Source organism: Phasianus colchicus, chromosome 1, assembly GCF_987193195.1.
Source record: "Phasianus colchicus chromosome 1, bPhaCol1.hap1.1, whole genome shotgun sequence".
In the NCBI taxonomy this organism is placed as follows: domain Eukaryota; kingdom Metazoa; phylum Chordata; class Aves; order Galliformes; family Phasianidae; genus Phasianus; species Phasianus colchicus.
In genome coordinates, this window is record NC_143436.1 from 163,750,890 (window position 1) to 163,778,520 (window position 27,631).

The following is a 27,631-nucleotide window of genomic DNA, read 5'->3' on the forward strand; positions in this document are numbered from 1 at the left end:
ATTTCATGGAATAGTATTTCTCCAGAATTTGAGCATGGGTCTTATGCATAAACTCCCAAACAATCCCACTCAATCAGTAGAAATAGTCCTCTGCAAAAAGTTACAGTGAGGGTATAGATGTTTTTTTAGCTTTCCTAGATAATCTGCAGAACAGTATTTTAGCTGCATTTTATCTAAGTCTCAAGAATCCAGATTGACTGTTTTCAGTGGCTTCTAACCTAGTGGTCTCAGTTTATTTACATAGTTTATTTTATTAAAGAAAAATTTTCATTAACCTTAAAGAAAAACAAAAGTCTTCATTTTGTAAGCAGAATGCATTATCTTTTGAGATTTAAAAACACTTCATACTTTAAAAAGCAAATGCAATCACACTGAGGATAATAATTATACCTTGGTGTTTCTTATGTTTTTATTTCTTAAATGTCTGCAGTGGACAAAAAGACCATACAGAATTTGTCATTAAACTGAAAGTCAAATAATCTAGAGCCAGAAAGACAGGTGAAAGATAATTTAATTCACTTCTAGGAATTGGCCCAAGGAAGAATGAAGTAAATTTGGCAGGTGCTTGTCTGGCACATAAGATACTGATATTTAAATAATGACAACAGAGCACATCTGAATGCTAGCCTGTAAAATACCACTTGATGGAACAGTTATGTTGATTGTTGCTTATTTTCAGCCCATTATATTCAGCCTATCTATCTGACAGATATCTATCTACAGGCAGTATAGTTTCTGTTTTCAAACTATAAATGCATTTGGACAAACGTGAGGACTAAGTCTTTTGTCTCAGGTTAAAAAAAATAAAGAACACAGAAATTTAAATTCTGCAAAGCATGGGAACCAGTTTTTATAACTGATGAATATAATCTGGTACTCAAATTTGGCTAAAGATCAGATGTTTGTCCTAGAAAAGTAAAAGTAAACTCTTGGGTTTTTTGTTGCTTTAAATTTAGACATATTTTCAATAGAGCATCTTAAGACAATATGATTCAAAGATGTTTCACAATGAATGCAGCTTTTCTTGAGCCTGTCTCATTTTTTCTGGAGCAAGATAATACATTCTTGATCTTTCTTTTAAGGAATTCAGTACTACGTTGTTGATTTGTTTGCACTTGTCACAGAATCTAGATGTTGTATCTAACTGTCTTGAGCCAAACATAGCACTGAACTTGATATAATTTCTGCTAAAATATATGGGCATTAATTACTTGGAGTTTATCTTGTAAATTATTCTTTTTTGTTTTCTTTCGTCAGCTGTTGAAAGCCTATGTAGGAGAATGTTCTGTCTGATCATTTATTTTGTTTTAGGAAATTAGAAATTATGTACGTTGCATATTATCTAGAATGTATACTAGACCCTCAGTAGCAAAGTTTATTTTTAGTAACCTCACTGAAGTTAGTAGAGTTGTCACTCAAACCAAGACTTAGAAAGCTTCTTTAGTTTTCTGTTACGAAGGAGTTGAGTATTTTATAATGTCAAGTTTGTTTTTTTCAGTTTCGTCCTCTTTCTAATTTGTTTCTTTCACTTTATATCTAATGTGGATAAATATGCAGTAACTTATTGTTTCTACATATACTAGACATTATGATTTATTTTCTGTAGCTCATTTTATATATACTCTATAGTAAAAAGTCTCAGATTTCAGCTTACTTCATAAAAATTGGAGTATGTCATTAGACAGAAAGATTGGTTTGGCCTTTAATTGATTGGCTGTTTTTCCCAACTTGAAATTTCAAATGAATGCTAAATTTTGTATCAGTGTGCCAAAAAAGCTACTACCTTAAAATCTGTGAAAAGCGATAAAGCACTTTTCTTGTTTGATTCTTCTGATGAGACTAACAGATTCACTTACAGTGGATATGCTTTATTAATACACATTGCAGATTCATACCTAGAGTGTACTTCTTTGACTCATAGTACAGTCAGAAAGAATTATAAGTCATGTGTTGAAATATCAACCTGCTGAATGATTCAGAATGCAGCAATCTCTACTGGGCAGATGCCATCAAGTTCTAACTAATCTTTCTTGTTTAGAAACAAAATAAAACCAAACAAAAACTGTTTAGTCTTTATGATTAAAGATTTTTCTCTAAAAAAAGTGAAATAAAATTGTACCCCAGCACAGTAGATGTAAAAAACAACGACTTCATATTTCATAGAGTATGGTAAGGGTGAGAAATACGGAAATAATGTCCACTCTCTCCATAGCTGTAATATAAATGGCAAGAGGAAGGTAATTTATTTCATCACTGCCATCATTATCCTCAGTACAATACTCTCAAGATACCAAACTACCTCCTAATGGTGAGGCTAAGCCAAGTCTTTTTAAAAAAAAAGACAAGTGAAAAACAGAGGACCAAGCCAGCACTAAATAGCGCTAGAACAGAGAGTTGACATTTTCTCCTTTCATTAAATAGATTGCTAAAAAAAAAAAAAAAAGTAGTAAATGTAGTCGAATGATAGCCATTGACTGGTCCTTTTCCTCCTTGTGATTTGTTGATCTCCCCTGAAAACTCTGGTAGTCTTCACCTGGTATTTCTGAGTATTGGTTCTCATGCTGCTTCCCAGGGTGGCCTCTTGGCTGCGTTCTTTTATTTTCAGATCTACTGCACTTTTCTTTTATTGAACAGATGGTCTTTTTTTTTTTTTTTTTCCCCCTAACACGATGTGTGGGTTTTTTTTGTTTGTTTTTTTGTTTGTTTTTTTTCTTGTCATTTAATTCTGCTCTTATTTCTGTGATCAGAATTGCCTTAGGAATACAAGTCTTTTCAATAGATTTTTTTTTTTTTATATGATTTGTATATTTATTTCCTTTGTTTCTATTAATGCTGTTTTGTATTTATTTTACTAACAGCTGAATTAAATTTATACAAAAACTGCCTGGTAAGGTTACAGTTAGCTTTAAAAGAAAATAACCATAAACTGGAAGTATTGCAAAATATGCTTTTGCTGTAATTGCTTGTCAGAGTAGTGTACAGCTCTAGCTGTCTGTTAGTAGTTCTAGTGTTTTTGTACCTTTGATTCAGTAATATCAAATGGAGAAGCTTTATCTTTTGAGAGCAGAATAAAGCACTTAATTGTCAGTGATCAGGATTTTGCACATTATAATATCTTCTCAAGCAGCTAATAGCTAACGTTGATCTATCAGTTATTTAAAACAACAATCAACATGCATTAGCATCTTGCACATTTATTCCAAGTTAGTTACGTTCAAATACACAAACAACATATCCAAGGCAGCAAAGTGCCCACTGCAGCACAGAAAACTGCATTATTAAATAAGTTTTCAGTCAAGCTTTGCAGCCTGCACTAAGTTCTCTGCTGCTATGGCTACACATTTATTTGCAGTAACATTAGCCAAGGTAATGTTATCTGAAATACATGAATAGAAATTCTATGTACAGCTGTGATTGCACATATATATATCTCAAATGCAGTGGAAAGTGATTTTCTTTACAAGGAGGTTAGATTCAAAATGCTGAGAGTAAAGACAAGCTATAGTAAAATGGAAGTGAAAATGCAGGTTGATTTTTGTGACTTCAGAGGTTGAAAGAAATCTTTCTTTTGCAATCAGTTGGGTTGTGGACCGTGCTCTCAAAGGTCTTCTTTCCATAGTAAAGTCAAACCCCTGCTGTAAAGGATAGTGTAAATTACTGTAGCTTTTTGTTCAGCAAACCTGTAAATGACAGAATAATTTTTGTATGATGTTTAGTCTGAACTGTTTTAAATATGTATGTTAAATAAAATTCTTGCCAGCAGTGTTATTCTAATACCAGTTAAGTAGAAGGAAATGGTTCTTTTTTTTTTTTTTTTTTTTCTGTATTTCTTTCATCTCTTATTCAGAACAGAATTGTCTTCTGAGATTCATCTTAGTGTCTCTGCTACCTTATTTTTGACAATCATAGATGGCAATGAGCTAAGGCTCCAGATCTTAATTCTGAAAATCAATAGTGCAATCACCTGGAGGTCAGTATTTTATTTGAGCATTGCTATATATGACAGCATGTGATGATTTACATTTGATCTCAGTTTTTCCTTTTTTTTAAAAAAAAAGTATATGTTGCTTTGTTTCCCAAAATTGCATGCAGGGAACATTAGAAAGTACCTAGCATTGGAAAGACACTGAAGCCTGTGAAGATTTTTCCCAGTATGTTTCTTAACCTGTGGCCCTGAAGATGCATTCTTGAGCACAATCATTTCCTCATGTTAGACATTGTTTTTAAGAAATTATTGATGTTAGCCTGTTTTTCATTCCATTCATGAGCTAAACATTTAGCTAGATGTTTTTAACTCATGTATGGAAAGAAGAAGGTAGACAAATTTTTTGGAAGGATTTGTGAAGTTTTAGTTAACAGACTAGTTTCCTCAGCAAACTTGCAATATCTGTAGGCACTATTATAAAATGAAAATATTTACTAGGATTTTCGTTAAAAAGAGAAAGGTAATTCTCAACTGTTCCCATTTTAAGACCAAACCTTCACTTCAATATTGACTTCAGCAGTCAAGTAAAACTGCTGCTTATCCTAACAGAAATAATTCCCCTGAAACCATATACAACATTAATTTTATATATATATATATATATATATATATATATATATATATATATTTCTGGAGTAGGCAGCAAAGGTCAGAGAAATTGTGGCCATAGGAACAAACCTTGCATATATGTGAAAAATATCCAGATGAGGAAAGTTAATTTACTCATTTTTATTTGTTTTTTTTAGAACTAATTCTGCATTGGCATAGTTGCACACACATGCAGAGTCTCACAGAGATGGCCCTGTAGAATTAACATTCGAAAATAAAGTATGATTAATTTTGTTGCAGAGTTTTTAGGATCTTTATCTAGGAATCCCCCTTCCTTGAAGTTTAATGTTGGAGTAGAGAAAGTGGGTCAGAAGGATGAAAGGTAGTGAGAAGGGATTTGGATGAAAAATGGTAAAATTTGAGTTTTCAGAGCCTTTCCCCCTCCCCCCCCCAAAAAAAAAAAAAAAAAAGCAACATTGGCATCTTTTAATTGACTTAAGATTGACATAAAGAAAAACAGGAAATAACACTTAGAAAAAAAGAACAGCCAAATGCTGGAAAATTGATACAGATTCTGCTAAGAATGGAAAAATGTACTTCAAATCAGTAGTAAGTGCATGATAGTCTGGAAAAAACTGATATGGAAAGAAAAAAAATTCTGTTACCTTGCCGTCTGTATGAGCCAAACCCAAACTGTCAACCTCTTGGCAGCACCCGTATTAAGAAAAGGAAAAGAGGAATTGTAATGTTAGAAAAAAAGCCATGAGTAAACTGTCCTGCATATCCTTATGTCTCTGTCTTATCATGAAGAGTTACAGTGAACATAGTATAGACAAGAAAGAGAGCAAAGGATTTCTAAGAGCAAAAATTCTAAGTGCCACCTTGGACCTTATAAAGGGACTTACTCTACAGAGGTTTGATGAGTTCGTTACTAAAGTGAGATCTTTTGAAGTGTTCAAATTAGACACTCATAAGAACTAAGTGCTTTCATAAATATCTTGCCAGTGTTCAGTGGTACTAGTTCAGTAAGAATGCTTCTTTCAGGAAATGCAAGGACATTTTCTGCAAGATGAGAACTGTAGCAAAGAAGTGACATTTGAAAGCAGTGACACTCTATATCCCATAATTGCACATATAGTAAATGTCAGCTTCGTAGTCATCTGTCTGAGTAACCAGATTTCCAAAAGGTACTACAGGCAGGTTATATATTCAAAGCAGTCCTCTGAATATGCATCAGTGGACAATCTTAAATCTGCAAAGGGGGCTGTAAATTACCAACAATTTACCCATATTTGTCTTTCCATTGTTTAGTCATGCAGAACTTTCCATTTGAAGGCGATTACTGAGCTGATCTGTATAGTAAAGAGGTTCTGTCACTTCTCAGAGTACTTTTCAAATCTCTACTGTATTCATTAAACAAAGCTTTAGGTATAAATTTACCAGGCCTTTTCCCTTCTGTTTATCATTTTCTGAACATTAAGAATAAGTGGCATCTAAGGTCCTGAAACTTTCTTCAAATGCTTTAGAAACACTGATCCAAACAGAATAAATAACGTATGTATAGTTTGAACAACAATCACAGTTCTCATCATATTCTTACATATATCATTTTAAAATGATTGCCTTTACTTTCTTTCACTATGTAGGGTTGTGAAATTTCAATAGCAAGATGTTAGAATTGAGTATTGTCTGGTTAATGGTACACTAGGGACAAAATCTTAGATTGATACAGTGTATTGATCCTGACCTGAGTCTTTTATGACTCAAGCAGTGTCTAGTAAATGCAATAGTGTTCATTCAGTATTTCAAAAGATGCAGAGAAAGCACAAAACTTTACACATCAAATTCTTTAAGCGCACTTAATTCATCTTTCATTGCCATGTAAGTGAATGTGTTCCCTTAACAGTTTTTTTTTCCTCCCTTGGGATTATTCAGTTTCATTTTCTGAGTGGTTGTTGCTACAGAGCAAAAATGTGTAGTGTAAAAGAAATACTGGAGTTCTATTTCTTCCTGATATTTGTTGTTGTAAGTCAACAGTCAGTGCAAATAAAAGGCATTAAAAGATGCCGGAAAAACAAGAGCATCCTGTGCTTTCTTCCTTTTTGTTGGAATAGGAACACTTGGAAGCTTTACTTTTAAGTTTTGGAATATTCTAAAGGGAAATTTGCATGTAAGATGAACCAGAACTGTTGACTGTGTCTGTAAGTTGCTTGATAAATGTGGTATCATCTTTGTTTCATCCCAAAAATACGTAAGTCTTGCTTATTTCCATCATACATGCCTAAGGCAAAATTCACATCAACCTCCCAGCAAAATAATGAGGAGGCTCAAGAGACTTTCTTGGTGGCTCCTACTTATAGATCATGAGTGGCAAAGAAAGCAAATACAGGAAACAAATACAGCTTTCACATGAATGTCAGAAGGGAAGATGATAGCCAGAATGATCTGGAGTAGTGCAAGACAGTTGGACTATGATTAGATGGTTAGATCCTATTAAAATGGTTTTGGAAATCACTTGTATTTTTCATGACAATTCATCATGATTTACATTAAGCTGTTTCTGGCATAGTAAAGGTACTATATATTGCAGCTGTCAAAAAAATTACACAATTCACTTATGCAGCTCATCAGTGGGCAACACCTTTGTGAATACATTACTCTTGCAATCTGATATTTTCACTACTTCTGACTTTCTGCTTTCAGTTTGCACCATACGTACAGTCTCCTATGTCACAGTAACACATGACCCACAAACCATACCATCTGCCTTTCCTTACATTCATGTAGCTTACAAATCCAAAATGAAAGGCTATAATATAAGCATATTTGGGGAAGAATATTTGGATTTTGAGGTAAATTGGGCTAATAAAGAGTGAATTCACTTTCAGTGGACATTGTAGTTTGACTCTTGTTCTTGACACAGAATTGATCATAGAATCATAGAGCCATTAAAGACCATCTAGTTCCAACCAAAAGAGTTGAATTCCAACCCCCCTGCAGGGACAGGGACATCTTCCACTAAATCAAAGTCTTTTCTGTTTCTTAAATCACAGTTAAATAATTTAAAAGTGTATATATTTTCACTTCTCCAATCACTTTGTCACTTGGGTTCTTCTTTGCCATTTGGGAGCAGATACTGGCTAGAAGCACTGCATTTTGTTGTAATTGCTTTTCATAAACAGAAAGATGAAAAACGTATCAGATAATCTAAAATCAGGATATGCCTCACATTTTGCTCGATGAAGCGACTGCTTTAGTTAAATTTGAGATTGATTTCTACACTTCACCAAAAAATATTAGTGGGAAATGGTAAAGTTTGTATTAGTATCATAGGTATTTGTGTTATGGAATGGAATTAAATCACAGCTGCTTTGGTATAAACATCTCGGATAAAAGAGCTTAATAAAACCATGGGTAAACTATTTGTTGGAAAATGCCTGCCTAGTGGGACACAAATTAATAGGCTGGTATTTTCATGGTTGGAGCTTCCAGATCCCCATATGCATTTTACTTCAGTCACTGGATTAAAGACTGAATGTTTTCTGTGGCAGGAATCATAATCGGCTTTCCTCATTCAATATGAATATTTGAATCACGAGGCTCAGTAATGTTTGTTATTTATAGCAGAACTCTGTAAGCCGAGGAGCTAATGAACAGAGGGAATTTTCCAGGGATATGGAGAGTATGGTTTAAATTTGTGCCCTAAGGGAATAATGGAATCTGGATGAACCAAAGTTAAAAATGTAGCTGAGTAAAGGTTTTCATAATCATTTTGAAATGGGTACCTTTTCTTACTGTATTTATAATTACATTTAGTGACTGTTTTTTCCCATATTCTTACTTTCAAAAGTAATGAAAAGTAATTTATTCCCCAAATACCTTACTTCATTTCCTTGCCAAAATTGCTTTTTCTTCCCCAAAGAACTTTGTCTGGAGAAGTTTATCCGAGGACCTATTCTTATATGAGCATGCATTACTCTTGTTACCAGAAAAGGGAGAGATAATACACTTTTTCTTCCTGTGTTCTAATATATAAGTATTTTTTCTTCCATCTTTTCCATGAGAAAGTAAAGTTCATGACACCTCTCCTTTCACTCTACCATCATTAGCTGAAAAACTGGGTGAGTCATTGTAACGATTCCAAACCTGCTGATAACCCATATGAACACAATGCCAAATTAGGCTGATGGAGGAGCTTGGAGAGGGACTGTTAAATTTGGAAGAATGAAATAAGAACTATTTCAAGAGAAACAGTGCTTAAAGATTTTCTCCAAACCAGAGCAGTTTCTGTGTACTTTTGGGTGGCTGTGGTTGGTTTGGTTTGTTTTTCTGTTTTGTTTTTTTTTTTTGGTTGGTTGGTTTGGCTTGGTTGTTTTTGTGTTGTTTCTTTGTTTGTTTGTTTTTTCCCCAGTTTTCACTGTTAGAATATTGAGACCCTCAGGATCTACTTTACAGATGTACCAGATATCCAGAACTGCAAGTGAAAATAGTCTGAACAAAGCACTAAACACGTAAAGTGCTTTTGAATACTAATTAATTACTTGGGCATATCAAGTGTCCATTTTTAACTGATCTTGTACAATTAATTCATGTATTTAATTTCTTGAAGAATTTCATACCTCATTAATATAGATACCCAATTAGTGAGCTTATGCTTCTTATATTGCATAGAGAGAGGGGCATACCCATTTTAGACAAGAATTAGCTTTTATAAATTGTTAAATAGTGAGTTTAGGCCTCTAATTTTAGTGATCTGAGGAAGAGGTTTCTCCATGTTTTAATTCTGTATCTATAATAAAGTTAATAGAAATTGGCACAACGAATACTGAAGATAAAACAATAGTTTGAATAGTTGCTCTTCAAGTTAGTATATTCTATCCTGAGCAAGGAATGAAGAAAAGAATAAATGAGTGCTTATATATGAACATTTGCATTGAGTTTGGATAACCCACTTTCTTTTGCTTCCAGACTCTAGTATCTTGATACTCAGCTCTTTCTCTTTACTGCAGAGTGTTTGTGTAATTTATATTTCACAGCTAGCTACTATGATAATAATTTTTAAGTATGCTAATGTTTTGTTAGAATAGCTGGATAAAAATTAAATGAATTGGTACTGTAACTTTATGTTACATATTTATATTTTTATTGATTAGCAAGACTTGAAGTTAATGTTTCATCACTGCTGACTGGTATAAAAACATAATATTTGCATTGAATGTAATCATGGCACACTTTACAGTATATTAAAATAGTTAAAAGCAGCAAGATTATTTATAGGAATTACAAGAAAGCTGACAAAATATCTGAATTTGGATATGTTAAGTTCATAATTTCATCTTAAACAGCAAATCACATATATAATAAAGAGTGATATCTGACTAGTTGTAAACTCAGTTCTGGCTACTCAGCACAGTATAAAAAGCAGTATGCTATCAGACCATCCCTAGTTTTATAATTGTACTGTAGATGGTAGTCTTCCCCTTTCCCTAAGAAATATAAAATCATTTTAATTCTGTGTGATCCATCATCAGGCAACTACTCAAAAAAAGCAGCGTTCTTAAATGGTCTCAAATGTCCAGTAGCAAAAATAAATGAAGGGCAGAGTGCATTAAGGGATTTCCAGTTGTGTCTCGCAGGGCAAGGAAAACTGCTGTAAGAGAGCTCATGGGATAGCTCCTACTCGTGCTGCCTTTAGCAATAGCTTCCTGACTAATCAGTCTCCAAGCTTACCCTCGTGCTTTAAGTCTGTTCTTTCTGTTTGCCAGTCACTAACTGAAAACAGGACACAGCCAATTACTCTCCACTGAGCTTACCCAGTCTCTGTTTATCTACCTAACAACAGTTGCCCTGAGATCATTTTACTGAAAACTTGATATGTTGTGAGATCTCCTATTAGAAAATGTTAGTTTTGTTTCAGCTTTCTCAAAAATATATGAATCTTGCAGTTTAAGATTGAATACATTATTATTTAGAATAGTTTCCTCCAATGGAACTGAAAACAAAATATGCTGAAGTATATTTATTTCTTTTCCCTATTCCAGTGACAGACAATTTTAAAATAGAAAAGTTTGGACAAAAGAGCTTTGTTTTCATTATTAAAAGTTAAAAAAATAAACTACTCAATTAAAAGCTCTGTTTTTAATACAACTAGCTACATCCTAACTTCTTAGTTTGGGGTCTGATCTCTCTTCGTGGATCATTTTCTTCTTCATTGATGGTTATTTCTGAAGCCTTTTAAGAGGCTTTAAGATACCCAATGATAGCTTTTCTTGTTCCCTACCACATCTACCTATTCCTTATTCTCAGCCCATCTTTCCCTCTTACCTATCAAAACATTCAACAGTACCATTCACTGCAGTATATAAAACATTTCTCTTCTTCTTCAATCTGTAACTGCAAACTTAGCCTAGTAAAAATGGCATTTTTGACCTGCGACAATGAACTATAAAACACACTGTTGCCAAAATGAGAATATTACTTTTAATAGGACTGGTAAAAATGTGCGTGTTGAAGTAACCGAGAAAGCAACCAGAAAGATTGCAGAAGTATCTCCAACTGATTTTTATGGGAAATCTATGGTAACACAAAATACATCATACTTGTTAATTTTCTGTTAACTGCAAATACCAAAATATGCATTTAAAGAGTATATTTTAGCTTGCTTAAAAGTAAGCTAAGTGAGAAGCAGGACAGGAATACCTTCAAGTAATACACTGTCTAAACTTTAAATATCCATATTGTATATGTCTCTTTTAAAGATCTGTGAGTTGAGAGAGGGACACTGGGTGGTGGGGGAACATGTTCATACACAGAATTACAGAATGTTTTGAGTTGGAAGGAACCTTTAAGATCATCTAGTTCCAGCCCTTTTACAGTGGCAGTGACACCTTCCACTAGACCAGGTTGTTCAAAGCATCATCTGAACTGGTCTCCATGGATGAAACATCCAAGCTTCTCTGAAGAACCTGTTCCAGAGCCTCATCACCATCATAGCGAAGAATTTCTTCTTAATGTCTAATCTAAATCTACTCTTTATTAGTTTCAAACCATTACCTCTTGTCCTATCACTACATGCTCTTGTAAAAAGTCCCTCTCCAACTTTCTTGTAGTCCCTCTGGAAGTCTGCGCTAAAGTCTCCCTAGAACCTTCTCTTCCTCAGGATGAACATCCCCAGTTCTCTCAGCTTCTCTTCAAGGAGAAGTGCTCCCACCCTCTGATCATCTTTGTGGCCCTCCTTTGGACTCATTCCAACAATTCCATGTCCTTACTATGTTGGGGGCTTCAGACCTGAATGCAGTACTGCAGGCAGGGTCTTAAAAGAGTGGAGTAGAGGTGTACAGTCACCTCCTTCACCCTCCTGGACACACTGCTTTAAATGCAGCCTTGGATATGGTTGCCTTTCTAGGCTACAAGTGCACACTGCTGACTCATGCTGAGTTTTTCATCCACTGATATTCCCAAGTCCTTCTCTGCAGGGCTGTTCTCAATCCACCTATCACAGAGCCTGTATATGTGCTAGGGAACGCCCCAGTCCAAGTGTAGGACTTTGCACTTGGCCTTATTGAACCACATGTTTTTTACATGGGCTTACCTCTGATGCCTGCTATGAATGGCATCACTTCCCTCCAGCATGCCAACTGTACCACTCAGCTTTGTGTCATCTGTAAATTTGCTGAAGGTATGCTCAATCTCCATGCTATCAACGAAGTGACAGTCCCCATACTGGCCCTTGAGGAAGACCACTCATCACTGGTCTTCACATGAACATCAAGCCATTGACTACAATGCTTTGAATATGACAATCCATCCAATTCCTTACCCACCAAATGGTCCACCTATCAAATCCATTTTAGAGACACCACATGTTGAGATCTCTCATCCAAACTGTATGCCACTAGGACCTGAATTTTTTCAGAAATCGCTTTAAAATGTACTTTAACAACTACTTGGGACCTGGATATTTTCAGAAATTGCTGTAAAATGTACTTTAAGGACTACTAGCTCTGGTCTTGCATCATATAATCCAACTAGGTTTCCTTGATCCCTGCTTCCACAATGCTAGTGCGTTGAGTGCTTACAGGGTATTTTCTCTTATACTTAACACTTTATTGCTTTTAACTTAGCCTCCCTTTCCTTTTTTTTTTTTTTTTAATAGGAGCTATTTCTTATTTTTAGCTTGCAAATTTTTATTCCCTCAGCCTGCACTGATATAGTGAAATAGTTATTTAAATGTTTGCAGTAAGTAATACATTTCTGCAAGTGATAAGAAAACTTATTTCATCAAGAACATTTTTTAACAGGAATACTAACTGCATTTTTATGGGAAAAGAAATTTGACTAAAATTAATCTTCCAGTGTCTGGTTTTGTCGAAGCTAAACTGAACAAGTTGGAGAGAACAATACAAAAATATGAGAAATAGTAAAGCTCTTTATAAGAGCTGACTGTATTTATGTTAGTAAATGGCACACTCCACTGACTTATACTTTCAGTGTATGTTGCAGATTTCATCCTTAATTTTTTTAGTTATTAATGTGGGGTCCTCTTACATCAGATTGAATGGAGTGCAATAAAATTTTACAATCTGATGCTTTTCTTGGGAAAAAATGAGCAAGCCAGCCATGAGAATTCCACTTCAAGGTGCTTTGTATTCAGAAAAGATTGCAGCCTTGTTGCCCTAAATTTCAGACTTTAGAGGTAATCATATACTATAATCGTATGCCTTTGTATAAAGTATGCTGACAGGAACTAGAAAAGACCAGAAATTAGTTCCCTTTTGATTGTTTGCTTCTGCTGAAACTTGGTTGCTTCTCTCTAGTATAAACATCTGTTCGTTCTCTAGACGAAAAGTTTGGTGGTTCTTACACTAAATATTTTTTAATTAATTGGTATTTGAAGTGCTTTTAATATTCCCTTATTTGGAGCATCAAAGAAATAAAAGCTCAGCTTCAAATCTATTGCATTTTTCAGTAAAAAGAAAAAAGATTTCAATATGTAATTAAAGTAACAGTCATTTTATCCATTGCTTTTGTGAAATTTCCTATCTTTGAGACAATGCGACCTGAATAGTGCAGTGGATTTAATTTTCATGTAAACTTGTGTAGAAGTGGTATATGAAAGTGAATAAATTCATGCTCCCTCCCCCCCCCAAAAAAGTTTAAATAAGTTTGAGTTTACTCAATAAATCAGCTTAGGGTCGTTCAGTCAACCTAAGAAGAGAATGTCTATCATTTAAACTTTCCACTGGGATTTGTTGTTGGAGTGCACATAATACCTCATTACTGATCAATGCTCAGGAGATATTCTGTTGTAATTTGTATTCATGGAAAGCATCTCTATTAACTTTCATTTCACATTTTTGTAAATAAAATTGCATTAATTATTAACAAAAAATTGAATGACCCTCAATACTCTGTTCAGCATCAAACAGAAGCAGTAATTTTTCCAGAATACTTCCTATTTTAAACTTAGGTTTCCAGTTGACGTTACTTACTTCTTTTTTGTTGATGAATTAAATTTTTAGCAGTTTAAGGAAAAAAGAAATATGATTGTCCAACCAATATTATTTACCAAACTAAAAGTTTAAAGCCAGTTACATAAGATTATCTAACAAACAGCAGGAAGATTAAACATTCAAGTGCTGTCGCTGGTGCTTATGATGAGAAATTTGCATATTTGCTTTTTAAAAATCACAGTTTACCAAATAATTTTTCTCAGACAGCAGAATTTATGGTCTTCAAAGTAGTGCCTGGGAGAAGAGGGGTGATTAGTTTAAAGAAAAGTGTTTATAGTTCTTTGTCTTTAGAAATCAATTGTTTGATCCCATTCCTTTGCTACTTTTGAATATAAAAGGAATCACAGAAATAAATTATTTCACAGAAGCAGAAATGGGATTGTGATTTATCTTTCAATATTCACTTTTCTTAATCTGCTCTTGTAATAGCCATTCTTCACTGGGGGAGGGAAAAGAAAGTACTTATTTCACTGAAAAGAATTCAGTAAAGTTTATTCATTTGTACACTTTCCCTGCCTGGGGAGGTGGCAGCTGACATTTTAGCCTAACTGACTTCAGCTTACCAGTTTCCTGTGCGCAGTATTTAGCTACTTATATATTCCATTGGCCCAGCTGCTTTAGCGTGAATCTGCTGAAGGAGCATTCATAGCCAATATTCAGAGTGGAGTTTGCACTGGTAAAGTCGAAGCATTGTCAGAAAAGCACTAATCCTAAGATGTTTTTAAAGATTTAAAAATTCACAGCAAGGTTCCTGAATTAAACGCGTGGCCAACAGGAAAAAGCAGTGTGAAGCGCTCTGTGTTGTTTGATTTCAAAGTTGGGCACAGCGCTTCCGGAACGCTTTATTTACACCTTTTCGTTTCTGTTGCCATATTTGCGGTTAATTCAAATTCAGCCCAAATTAACAACTCTGTGTGCTCTGGGATAATTAAATTACCGTCTCCTCTTATCTTGGCTCACCATGCAGACTGCTGCCCACCCATATAGCTGCTGCCTTTACCCCACTGCTACAGCAGCTCCGTTATATAGAAATAAATCTTTTCTTCTCCCCATCAGTTGCTGTGAAAGGAGTGTAAACCACCTATGAAAACAATTAGCATATCTGGACAGACTTCTTGCGTTTCCTTTTTTGGCCATATACCAAGCCGGTTTGGGCTTTTTGTAGGGCTGCGTAAAGGAAGGAGTGAGAAAGGTATTTCAGCTGTTCCTGCTTGCTGAAATTACCCTTAGCGAACCGATGGGGGGGAAAATAATAGCGATAACAACAAGGATAAGAGGGATGCAGAGAGGGTGATCCCAAGGGGCTGGGAGGAGCGGCCCGGTCCGACCCGGGCGGCCCCGAGCAACCCGGGTTACCATGGCGACGGCGGGAGGCTGCGGCCGCGGGGTGAATGCTGATGGCAAGGGCTGGGAGAGACCCCGGCAGAGGCTGCTGCCGGCTTTAGCTCTGCTGTGTGCTAAGCAAAACTTTTCCTTGGCTGATTTTGTTTCTTAGCGTTTCTGCGCTAACACTAAGTTCTGTGCACAGAGCTACTAAGGGCACTGATTGCCTGGTGTGAAAACTGTGAACGAGTGGAATTGTAGAATCATAGAGTAGTTTGTTAGTTGGAAGAGACCATTATGATCACCTAGTTCCAACCCCCTGCTATAGGCAGGGACACCTCCCTCTAGACCGGGTTGCTCAAAGCCCTATCCAGCCTGGCCTTGCATGCTTACAGAGAAGGGGCATCCACAACCTCACTGGGCGACCTGTTCCAGTTTCTACCACCCTCAGAGTAAAGAATTTCTTACTAATATGTAGTCTAAATCTACCCTCTTCCAGTTTAAAGCCATTTCACTACCCGCCCTTCTAAAAAGTAGAACATTCTTTATCTGCTCAAGAAGCCCAGTGTATCATTGTTATGTAGGTCAGCGCGGGTGCCCTCTCCAGTACATCACTCTAAAACTGCCAACTTAGGAAAAAAAAAAAAGAAAAAAAAAAGGGCGGGGGGACAATTTATGGTCATGAGGAGGAAGACTGCTTACTCCATCTCTGAGAGTCTTGAGACCCCCCACCCATAATCACTGAGCATGTGCAAGCAGGGGGGACCCTATGTTAATGATTTTGGGAAGAAGTATTGAATATGTATATACTGTCTGGGAAACCTTTTGTATATGTAACACAAATAATGTATATTACTTGTCTGAAGGTCTGATATGTAATACAAATAATCTATATTATTTGTCTGAAGGTCGCTGAAAGTCTTTTGTTCAAGGTGTGTGTGTCTAGAATGCCTGTTGACATCACACTGGAATTAATGAGTTTATTCCTGAATTTCAGATGACACAAGCATCATTCCCGGAGAGGTTGTAGAGTCTCCTCCTTGGAGATCTGCAAGAGCCACCTGGACGTGGTCCTGGGCACCCTACTCTGGGTGTCCGTGCTTGGGCCAGATGGCTTCCTTAACCGCTATGTGTGATTCTGTCTTTACATTACGAAACAGAATCCATCAAATAACTGATCGTATTCAACTGTAAAATTTTAATCGAAGGAGGATATTTGTTTTTGTTGTCGTTTCTGAAAGGTGAAAATCAGTTCAATATTAAAACTGATTATTTTCAAGCGATTGAAATTTGTATTACCCCTGCCCATAATATTACCACATAAACCTGCTTAAAAGCTGGTCCCATCTGTGTACATGTGTATCATACCCCATCCTTTCCTTCAACTCCAGGAAAAATGATGGGAAGTGTTGGTGAGGATTTAGGTTGTTGTTGTTTTTTTGATTCTTTGTTTTGTTTTTGGCAAATGAAACACCCAAAAAGTATTAGGAGTTTTCCTGCACACTTTGTCTCTTCTAAAAGTTAGTATGTTGCTGAACAACAGTCTGCAATCAAGAAGAATTACACTGCTATAGATGTATTTGAGGAACGAGTGGAGTCGTGGAATGGGTTACTTGTTGATGAGTTTGAGTTTTGGGAGTTATTACCTAAGAGAAATGTTTGGAGCAGAGCTGTGCATATATATTGTTCTTTTCCTTCTCTCTTATAAGAAGACAGAGAAAATAAATTTGACCAAATACACACATTTTTCCTCATTGTATTGAAAACTGAAATTTCTTTCTGTTTGCTATGAAATATCTGCTTTTCTGAGAGAAAGAAAAAAAAAAGCAATAGAGGAAGGAGATGAATGTTAGTGCCTTTGCTCAATATCCAGGTTTCTTCATCATTTAGCCAGGGTGTGAGAAACACAGCTTCAGTTTCTTTCCTCTCATTGAGAATACTCGTGAATTTACTAGGAATAAAACAAGTGTCATACCTGCATAGTTAGATGTTCTTCCTTAGTCAGTACATGAGTTTAGTACTCTGAGTACTCTGAATATCTGTGACTAGTGGATTGATTGGAGAAGAGATAATCTGATAATCCAGTGTGTTAAGCATCTAATTGAGTCTGAATGACAAATAGGTTTGATAGAGTTAAGACAGACATCCAACCACTGCATTAGATCTTCAGCTAACTTTTTAGATGACGTTACAGGGTTTATGGCCTCAGTTATTACAATTTATGTAATTCTTGGGTCAGAGCATAACCTTTAAGAAGATTCAGATTGGTCTTTGGGCCTGTTTTGTGAGGTGATGAATTTTCTTTGCTGGTAAAATCAAAAGAAAATACATCTGCGCCCTTTCTTTAACAACTTTCATACAACCTCCCCCTCCCCCCCCATTTTTTAATTTTTTTTTTTTTTAAATAAGTCATGAAAGCAAACCACAATAAATGATTTTTTTTTTATTTGTCTTTGAAGAAAAACAGTCCCAAGGCAACTTCTCTGAATTCCTTGAGAATAAAAAAAACCCTTTTTGACACAGTTCTGTAGATCATAGGACCAATATGATTTCTTTACGCTTCTTTCTTTTCTTTTGAAGGTTCACGTTGTGCTACAGTACTCAAATGAATGTAGTGACTTCTGAGAAAATTTACTGTTCTAATTTCACTTCATATTTTTCCAGATCTTGTTCCCCATTGCCCTTTTAAGGGTCCTTCATGGGATAAATTGTTGTAAAAAGATGATACATCAATTTAGACAAAAGCAAGAAAAACTATTCTGTGGCTTCAGAAAAACGTCTCTTATATTTTTCTTTCAAATAATCACAAAATCATAGATTCTTTTGTGTTGGAAGGAGCCCTTAAAGGTCGTGTAATCCAACTCCTCTGCAATGAACAAGGACATCTGCAAGATCAGGCTGCTCAGAGCCCTGTCCAACCTGGACTTCAATTTCGCCAGGGATGGGGCTACCACCACATTTCTGATATGTAGTTCCAGTATCTCACCACTCTTACTGTAAAAAACTTCATTCTTATATCTAACCTCAATCTCCCCTCTTAGTTTGAAACCATTTCCTCTTGTACTATTTCTTTTTGTAGCCCCCTTTTAGTTACTGAAAAGCCACTATCAAGTCTCCTCAGAGCCTTCTCTTCTCCAATCTGAACAGCCACAGCTCTCTCAGCCTGTCCTCAAAGGAGAGGTATACCATCCATTGGATCTTTTTTATGGCCCTTCTTTGGGCACACCCTCACAGATCAATCTCTCTCCTGTACTGAGGACTCCACATCTGAATGCAGTACTCCAGGCAAGGTCTCACCAGCACAGAGTAGAAGGGCAGGATCACCTCCCTTGACCTGCTGACCACACTTCTTTTGATGCAGGATATGATTGGCTTTCTGGGCTGCACATTGCTAGCTCAAGTCCAGCTTGCCATCCATTAGTACCCCCAAGTCCTTTTCAGTAAGTCTGTGCTCTGTCCTTACATCCCCCAGCTTATACTGATAGTGAGGGTTGCCATAACCCCAATGCAAGACCTTGCACATAGATTTATAGAACCTCAAGTTCTACCTGAGCTTACTATTCATTCCTGTCTAGATCCTTCTGAATGGCATCCCATCCGTCAGGTGTGTCGACTGCATCACACATCTTAATGTCATCTTGGTGAGGGTGCTCATGATCTCACTATCATTGTCATTGCTGTAGATGTTAAAGAGCTCTGGTCCCAGTACTGACTCTTGAGGGATGCCTCATCACTGATCTCCATCTGGACATTGAGCCATTGACTACCACTCTCTAGATATAAACTTGCAACCTGTCCATCGAACAGACCACCAGTCAAATCCGTACCTTTCCATTTTGAAGAGAGGGATGTTGTAAGGGACTGTTTCGAAGACCCTAATATGAATTAAGACTGATGAATAATCCTCAATATGAATTAATATCTGGTGTGCAAATATTGTCCAGTCGCTTCCTGGATATTTGTAAAGAGTTTTTTTGTTTTATTTTCCTTTGCTTTTATCTTCCTGTTCAGCTGTTAGTTATGGTTAAGATAAACAGTGAAGAATACGGTGTATGTATCTAATGGCTGTCTATTTTTTCATACAGTAACAGAAGGATAGGAGGTAGTGTTTAAATTAGGCTTTCATCCGAAAGAAAAATATCCTTCCTGTTCTATTTTGTGAAAAAATGAATCCACTCTTTCTTGGGTTTTAGACTGTAATACCAGCATCTTAGAATTGTAGAACCATAGACTAATTAATGTTGGAAAAGACCTTCAAGTTCATCAAGCCCAACTATCAGCCCAACCTATTTTTCATCACCTCATCAACTCACTTATTTTAAAAGATAAATTCCTTGATTTTTTACATGTTTGTCAAATATAAGGGAAAAAAAAATTCCTTGGGCTGGTTACACATTAAAAATTCAAATTCAAGTAAGTAATTGGTGGTAATAAGATGACTTTGGACATTAGTGCTCATTGGGATAGATGTTTCCCAACTTTCCATAATGTGAGAGAGAAGCTTATTTTTAATTTACCTGTGGCATTCAATGTCCATAATTGGTTTGTTCCTTTAAAATCTGCAGGTTCTTTGCTGTGTTAGTCGACCTGTTAAATAATGAAATATCTGAGAAGGCTGTTAGTCAGTGTCATATGTGCCTGATACACCAGGAAGGAAACTTGGAGAGACGAGTCATCTGGAAACTCGTTATACTCTCAGCCTTGCTATAAATACAAGTGGAACGCCCCAAAAGACAGTAATTGGGGTGAGGGGAAGGAAAGTGACAGAACTCAGGAATGTCAGAAAGAGAATTTCAGTCCGTCCATAAACATGACTTGTTCATTTATTTACTTACTTGTTTGTTTGTTTATTTTTCAGTCAGATGTCACATGATGGACAGTAGCCAGTTTTGGCTACTCAAACTTATTTTGCTTTGTTCTTTCATGAGTCCTTTAAAGATTAGCATAGGGCATGCTGTGAATGCCTGTGACAGTTTTGTTTTCTTGCAGAAGGGAAAACAGAATTATCTGTCCTTGGCCAATCAATATTCTTTCCCATAAGAGTGCCTATTGTAGTGTTTCCATATAGAAGAGTGAGGTAGTAATGGAGCTTTTTTCTGCTGATGTAACTTTCTAATATTAATATTATGGATTTGAAAAAATTCTAAGTGATTTAAATATGAACTTATTTAATTCAATAATTATTCCAATTTGTAATGTTACTATAAAATATGACCACAGAAGTATCATTATTATTCCAGAGGTAAATATAACATGTCCCGTGTACCAAAATACCAAAATATCTGTCCCAAGATTGTTGTTAAAACAGTATTCTCCCCAGCAACATCTGAAAAGTTGTTTGCTCGAAAACTAAGTGTGACAAACATTTGTTTCTAAGCATAAGCTATAGCTTGTTAAATACCATGGCTCAGAGCTTCACTGCAGTAAAGTTAAAACATTCACCAACTGCTTTAAGCAAATGAAAATTCCAATTCATTTTGTAATACAATTCTTTTTAGACAAAAACTTGAGTATAAAATAGATCCATGTGTTAAGAGATGTAGCTTCTCTATTGCTACACAATTAATTGTACCACTTGGTAGATCAGTGCTTTCTGTAATGCAATACAAATTTATGTTTGTCACTACTCAAAGTGTTTTAAAATATTATAATTAGATTTTCATGTTTATAGAATTCTGATGTTTTTAAAGCATTGTCAGCCAGGCTCAGCATGGCAGGAAGAATACAGAGCTTACCTATTACCACATGCTTGAAAAGTCTGAGTTTCATTTAAATGATTCACTGTGCTAACTTACGCATGTAATTATTGTAGGGCTATAATTATGGGTCAGAAGAAGTAATTTGGTTTTGGATCAGATGACAGTATTACCTAATAAAGAGAAAACTCACAGTAAAGGAAGATGCAGATATATTGTTAAGACTACAGATCATGATTCTCTTGGTTCCTCCTCCCATCTTTAAAAATGATTGACAGTTTATATTTTGTAAGTGTTGCTCTGGTGCCAATGTCTAGGAAGTTCTAAAAGAAGCCAGTTGTACACATTAACCTTCCTGAATAGTTTATGCATTAAAAATTATAACAGTAAAGTGAAACCAGATGGACTGAGTAGAGTTGACAGCACCTTTCCGAGTGATGAAATTGCTATTGATTTATGACAAATGCTAGTAAAAGCAGGCAGGGACTGTTTTGTTGCTGTCAGATGAGAACTGAAAGTAGGCAGGTTTTGTTATCAATCATTTGTTGTCGGTGTAAGACAGTGGCAGGCTGTTATAATTGATTTGATAGCTCTGTCTGTCTTGAGCTCTAGTGGCCGCAGCAGATTGTGGCAATGCAGCAGCGAATAGAATTGACGTGAAAAGGAAGTGACATGAATCCTCACTGACTAAGTTTTATGATATAAAGGAGTATGTTTATCAAAACGTTTTATAAATCAGAATTTTCAAACTGAAATGCAGTTTACTGATAGCATTGATACAGTTTTTAAGCTTAATCTGGCAAGTAGTTCATCATCTATTGTAGCATTAATTTAATGGATGTTTTATGAACTGAAAGGATTTGCATGGATAAAGAGGGTTTTTTTTCCTCTTTTCCTTGCCTTGAACTAGCAGCTTACATGATTTCATTCAATTTGTTCTTTTGATGAAGCTTTTGCCCTGATAAGGTATCTATCTAACTTACGCTTACTGTGATTAGAGTATCGCTATCACACTTTGATCCTCTGTAATAGGCTGAGTTTTTATTTTAAAACTGAAAAAAAACCAAAACCAACCAGAGATTACTAGTGAAGACCTAGTATGACTATTGGATAAGACTCTTGGTAGCCCCAAATTATTCTACAGTGTAATGTTCAAGAAACTGTATTAGTTCCTCTGTCCTTTTTTGATTCCTTACAAGTGTTGACGTTTGAGGTTAATTAACAAAGACATATCATCACCTTTCCTTACAAGGATAAGGATTATAGAATTAAAACATATATTGGAAAATCATACTAAAGAATATTCAAAACATATTTTGTTATAATTGTGTGGAAGTCAGGGATACCTTCTTCTTGTCCACTTCTGTAAGTATTAAGTATACCAGTTACATACAGGCTTTATTCCCAAATGGAATTCAGTGTCAATAATAGTTGTATGTAAGTGAGAACTTTAAGAGATGAAGAAGGATCATATATTTTCTATAAACTGGGAATTTCTTAACTAGGAAGATCGCAAACAGGTAAATAGGTGGAAAGATCAGTCTTATTTTTTTAACTTCACTGCACTATAAGAAGAGACAGCAGTTCTCTTGACTGTAGCAAGGAAAGTATTTTTGCAATAAAGAAAGAGAACTATTCACTAGCGTTCAAAACTAATTAATTTACCTAGGGTAAATTTAGACCTGTGCTGCTAGAATAATACAACAAAACAAAGACTATTTAAAATTAATTAAATTATGTAATTGAAACAGTCTGGTTTGGTTAGTCTCACAAAGGCAAGATGAAAGCATGTGTGTGTGTGCGTATACATGTTACAAACAATTACAACATAGCATATACTATATAAGTGATGTATGTTTGGGAGGTAAATGTGGGAGAGGAAACGTTAACAGCATTAGCACAAGTACAAGAATTATAAGTGAAGTTTTGAAAATAGCTTTTTATCAGGACAAATGATCAATCACATTTTAAAATGTCACCTACTACTCATCAAGCCAAAATGTATTTAGCTTTATGGTTAAATATAATAGAAGATACTTTAGCCCATATTCTGTATCTTTAACAGCGATTTATCGATGCTTCTTTGTAATTTTTCCTAGTTAGTGCCTCTCTGCTTACAGTGCTCGTCTTCTCTCTTAGATAAAGTGCTCTTTCAGAGGTGTTTTGTGCAGTTTGCATTAAAAAGAAGAAAATGTTGTTTGTTTTTTTGTGGTCCAAACATCAAATATAGCTATACAGCTTTTAAACATATATAACTTTCCTAAATTCTTTCCATTGCTTATTACATTTATTTATTTATTTATTACTTTTCTGAGATTCTTTTTAGAGAATCCATCTTAAAAAAAAAATAATAATAAAATAAAATAAAATTGTTTTATGCTGAATTCAAAGAAGATATTCATTTCAGAACAACATTACAGATAGGACAGAGAAAGAACAGGCAGCTTGTGGAGCCAAAGAGGGTTCATATTTCATACTGTTTTTTTTAAAAACTACAGTTTAAAGAGGGTGCTAGGTAGACAAGAAGTAGAAATCTGCTTTTGATAAAACACTTGAAGCTAAGATTTAAAGAAGACACAAAAGGAGAACTGAACTCGGCAAAAATCCTGGAGAGAATGAGAAAATTGAAACAAGTAGAATTAAAGATGTAGGTAAAGGCAATATTATGGATATAATCTTGCAGAATTAGAGTTTCTGTAACTGAAAAACTTGTAATGAGATCACTGTTTCAGGTCCTAAAGGAGTTACTCTGGGAACAGAAATCCAAATGTTATTTTTTGAAAGAAACTATGTTTCTTTGAATTGGAGGATACATTATGTGGACTAATTGCAGTCTATTCTACATCTTACATTTTACCTAGATGCAACCACAGCAAGGCACATGAGCACTGGTGTAGTATGGTACTGAACAACTATAACACATTTAGAAATACCAGTTGAAAATTCTACATGACTCACTCATAGAAAACAATGCATTTAGTTTCTCTGCTTTTATGCCTCTCTTGTACTAGAGATAATACTGCAGATAGAGTAAATTTAAACTGTAAATAAACCTGGAACTTCTCTCCCATATGAAACGGGCCTGGAACAGACCAGAAAAAAAACTTGGGTTAATAAGCTACAGCTTTTAAAGACACTGTTTGCAAAGTGCTGACATTCGTGGCTTTTGACATAGGTGGAGTAGTGAAATCAAAATGGCTCATGTCAAAGGTAATTGTGCTTAAACTAAGCTTTAAACAGCGTAAACTATTTAAACTAGCGATGCTTCTGTGTCCTTGTCTCCTTATTTTATCTGTTGCACTTCATCATTAATGGTGATCTTTTTCTACTTGTTTCCACAAGCAATGAATTTTTATATACTGTGATTTGTTTAATACACTAAGTTCTTCAGTTGAGTAGAAAGCTTGCTCATTATGAAGCTGACAGTGCACTGAGCACTGTTACTGAGACTTACAGCTAAAACAGGCTGCTGTGTACTGATTGCATGCTCATTAAGCTTTTGGTTTCTAGCCTCTACCCTTGCTTCCCCGAGAACAAATTCTGAAGGATCACTAATGTTTTTAAACTGGTTTTTCTCTTCATCTCTTAACCCACAATTCCTTTTTTCTGCTTGCTGTTTCAGTCTCCTATTTCTGCCTTAATGAAATTTGAAGCAACTGAAGTCACTGCATTGAAACATTTATACTTCAGGATCTTCCCTTTTATTAGGCTTAAGAAAAAAAAATCTAGAAATTCTTCACCTTTCCTTAGGTATTACAAATCCTTTCTTATAGTACAAGCAATTGAAAGGTGAAATATAAATTTACATGTCCCGTAAGCTAAACGAGATGTGGCATTTCAGCTTAGTTGCAGATGGATAAAATGAATCACTTGTTTTCATTAATTTCACTTCTTTTGCAAGCTCTTATGAAGCTAATATGTAGCTTCCAATTTTTCTTAGTGTACTTATTCAGAGACACTACTGGTCACCTGCAGTAGACCATTAACATTTTGGAGAGGATTTCATTAACATTTACATGGTATCCCATCAGACTGTCCTTTGACTTGATATATCTTGAGACCAGATCACCTATGAGATTTCCCAAGGTTCTTCTTGCCTCTGAAGCTAGCATGTCAAAAGCCCTAGGAACTTTCATGTTTCTAGATTAGAATGTTAAGATGAGACTGCAGTTCAGTCAGATCTTGCAAGGAAGTTCACCAGAAGACAAAAGCTTCCTAATTATCTTTTCAGTTATGTAAGAATTTGTATTAGTTAATATATATACATATATGTAGTGAAAAATCAAAACTGGTGGGTGAGCTGGATGACATGAAAAACTTCAGAACTCATTTACATCCTCAGTGTCCTGAAAAAATGCATTTCTTCATCTCCTTCCACCATGCATTAAAGCAGAGCATGCATCAGGCAAGAAGCAAATTGCCCCACATCCACAAGGTTCAGATTCACTTCTCTGCAAGGATTAGGAGATGGTAGGCGGACAACCTTTTTCCTTGCTGACATGCATTTGGGTTTTATTTGTTTGGTTGATTTTTTTTTTTTTTTTTTTTCCCAAATGTACGTTACTACACCTGTGATACAAACTGTGAACACACAAACTTTAGTTCTTTTTTTTATACCATACTGTTACCTAGCTGTTGAGATAAGCTGAATCACTTGGAGTTGTTTAAAAGTTATCTAATGCCTTGGGTAGAAAAATAAAGAAAGCTTTCACTGTTTTTTTGTTGTTGGTTTTTTCTGTAATATCGTGTATAAATACTGAGCCTGAAGTTTTATTTCTTTCTTATAAATGACTTTTATTCTTTGCTTCTTTTATATTTTTTTTAATTTTACTCCCCTTTTTCCTCGTGCTGAAGGGTAAGCCATGCTGTTTTGCCATATATTATGCAATTATAGCTTAATACTTTGTGTTAGCAGTTCTCAGGGAAAATATTTTAGCTGGAAATTTTAATTGTATGCATTTATACCTAATCTACGTACTCCATTTCTACATTCTGTGGTTTTATTACTATATTTTTCATAAGTTTCTGTCCATTATTGCTTTGTGAAAGACCAATGCAAAAGAAGAAATTTGTTAGCCAAGCAAGGCAAATAATGCAGAATGTTCCCATATAGAAGGGAAATTATTTTCTTTATTTTATTTCTTTGAATTGCAGTTGGGCAAATGTGATTTTTAAGTTGGCTGTGGCCTTTTTCTAAAGCACTTGAAAACATTTAGCCAGATACTGATGCCTAGCTAAATCTTACAGAGGTACTGAACATTCTCCATCATTATTTGTCTTCTTAAACCTTCTGATTTTTCCTTTCATCGTGTTTCTGTTTTGTTTCTTTTTTGTTAGTTTTGCATGTGAGATTTTGTTTGTTTGTTTTCTGGCTTGTTTGATTGTTTTTAGTGGCAGTGTTGGGGAGGGGGTATAAACAGTGACTTTCCATTCCTAGAATGTTATTAACCTATGTTATTATAGCTATAACATGTTAAGGCCTGTAGCACTTCAAAATTTATATTAAAGCAGTTAAGTATGCGTGTATTGAAATCTGTCCTAACAGTGCCAAGTTTTGTGTAGTTTAAGAACTCTCCTGATGAATACGTCGTGTATGGACTATAATATTCGTCAGCTGCTTGCTTGATTCAGTACTTGAAACATAAGTGATATCTCTTTGTGAAGATATTTAGCTTTAGAAAAGTAGATTGTTGTGGTACCTAATTTTGTTGAAAGATTAATGTAAGTGATGCATTGCCATAAAATAGTTTGAATGGATTGTTACTAGGAAAGCACTCAGGTATCTGATAATTAGAATGAAGAGTCCTGTGCAGCTTATGGAGATAAGCAGAGGAAAAACCCACCAGAAAGAGTGAATACTTATTCCCAGTCATCCTTTCGGGCATTCTGGGAGTTATAAAAATATTGTCATTTTAATTGGATAAGTCTAATCTATCATGGATTGGACAGTGATTTGATTATTTTGGGAACTAAACACTGAAGTATAGTTCATTGGGAATAGAAGTGAGTACATGTCCCTGTCTGCAGATCTGAACACCTGCATGTAAATACTCTTCTCATATTAAAGCATTTCATTCTACTGTTTGCTACATTTTTTCTTTTTTTATATTTATTAAATATATGTGTTATTGGATGAATTATCTCACAGTACAAAAAATAATTTTATCTTGGAAATAAGGAAAAAGCTAGGTGTCCTTTTGACATACGTTCATTGCCCTGTCTCTTTGCTTGATATTATGCTGTCTGTAGATTAAAGAGCACCTGTTTTTCCATCTTCTAGATTAAGACTTATAGATGTTCATGATTTTCATTACTCTCCAGGTAACTAAAAGGAAAAAGTCAGCTTCTCTCTTAAATTTCAGTCTAAAACTGGACGAAGATGTTGATGTAGGCAAGGATTTAAGCATAATTTCACATATCTTAAAACATGATGTTCCTGTTCGTGCCTCCTAGAAACAGCCTGATATTTTGACTTTCCTTTAGTAATTCTCTGATACTTCTCATTTTTACTATTATTATAGTCACAATACTTGCATTGTTCTAGTTGTCTTAGATCAAATCTCTCC

The 27,631-nt window shown here is 35.3% G+C and overlaps 1 protein-coding gene across 3 annotated transcripts in view; it reads left to right on the forward strand.

Moving 5' to 3' along the window:
- The window catches only part of DIAPH3 (diaphanous related formin 3), a 233,416-nt gene that overhangs the window by 175,088 nt on the left and 30,697 nt on the right, over positions 1–27,631 (forward strand). The gene's annotated exons all lie outside the window — the stretch shown is intronic.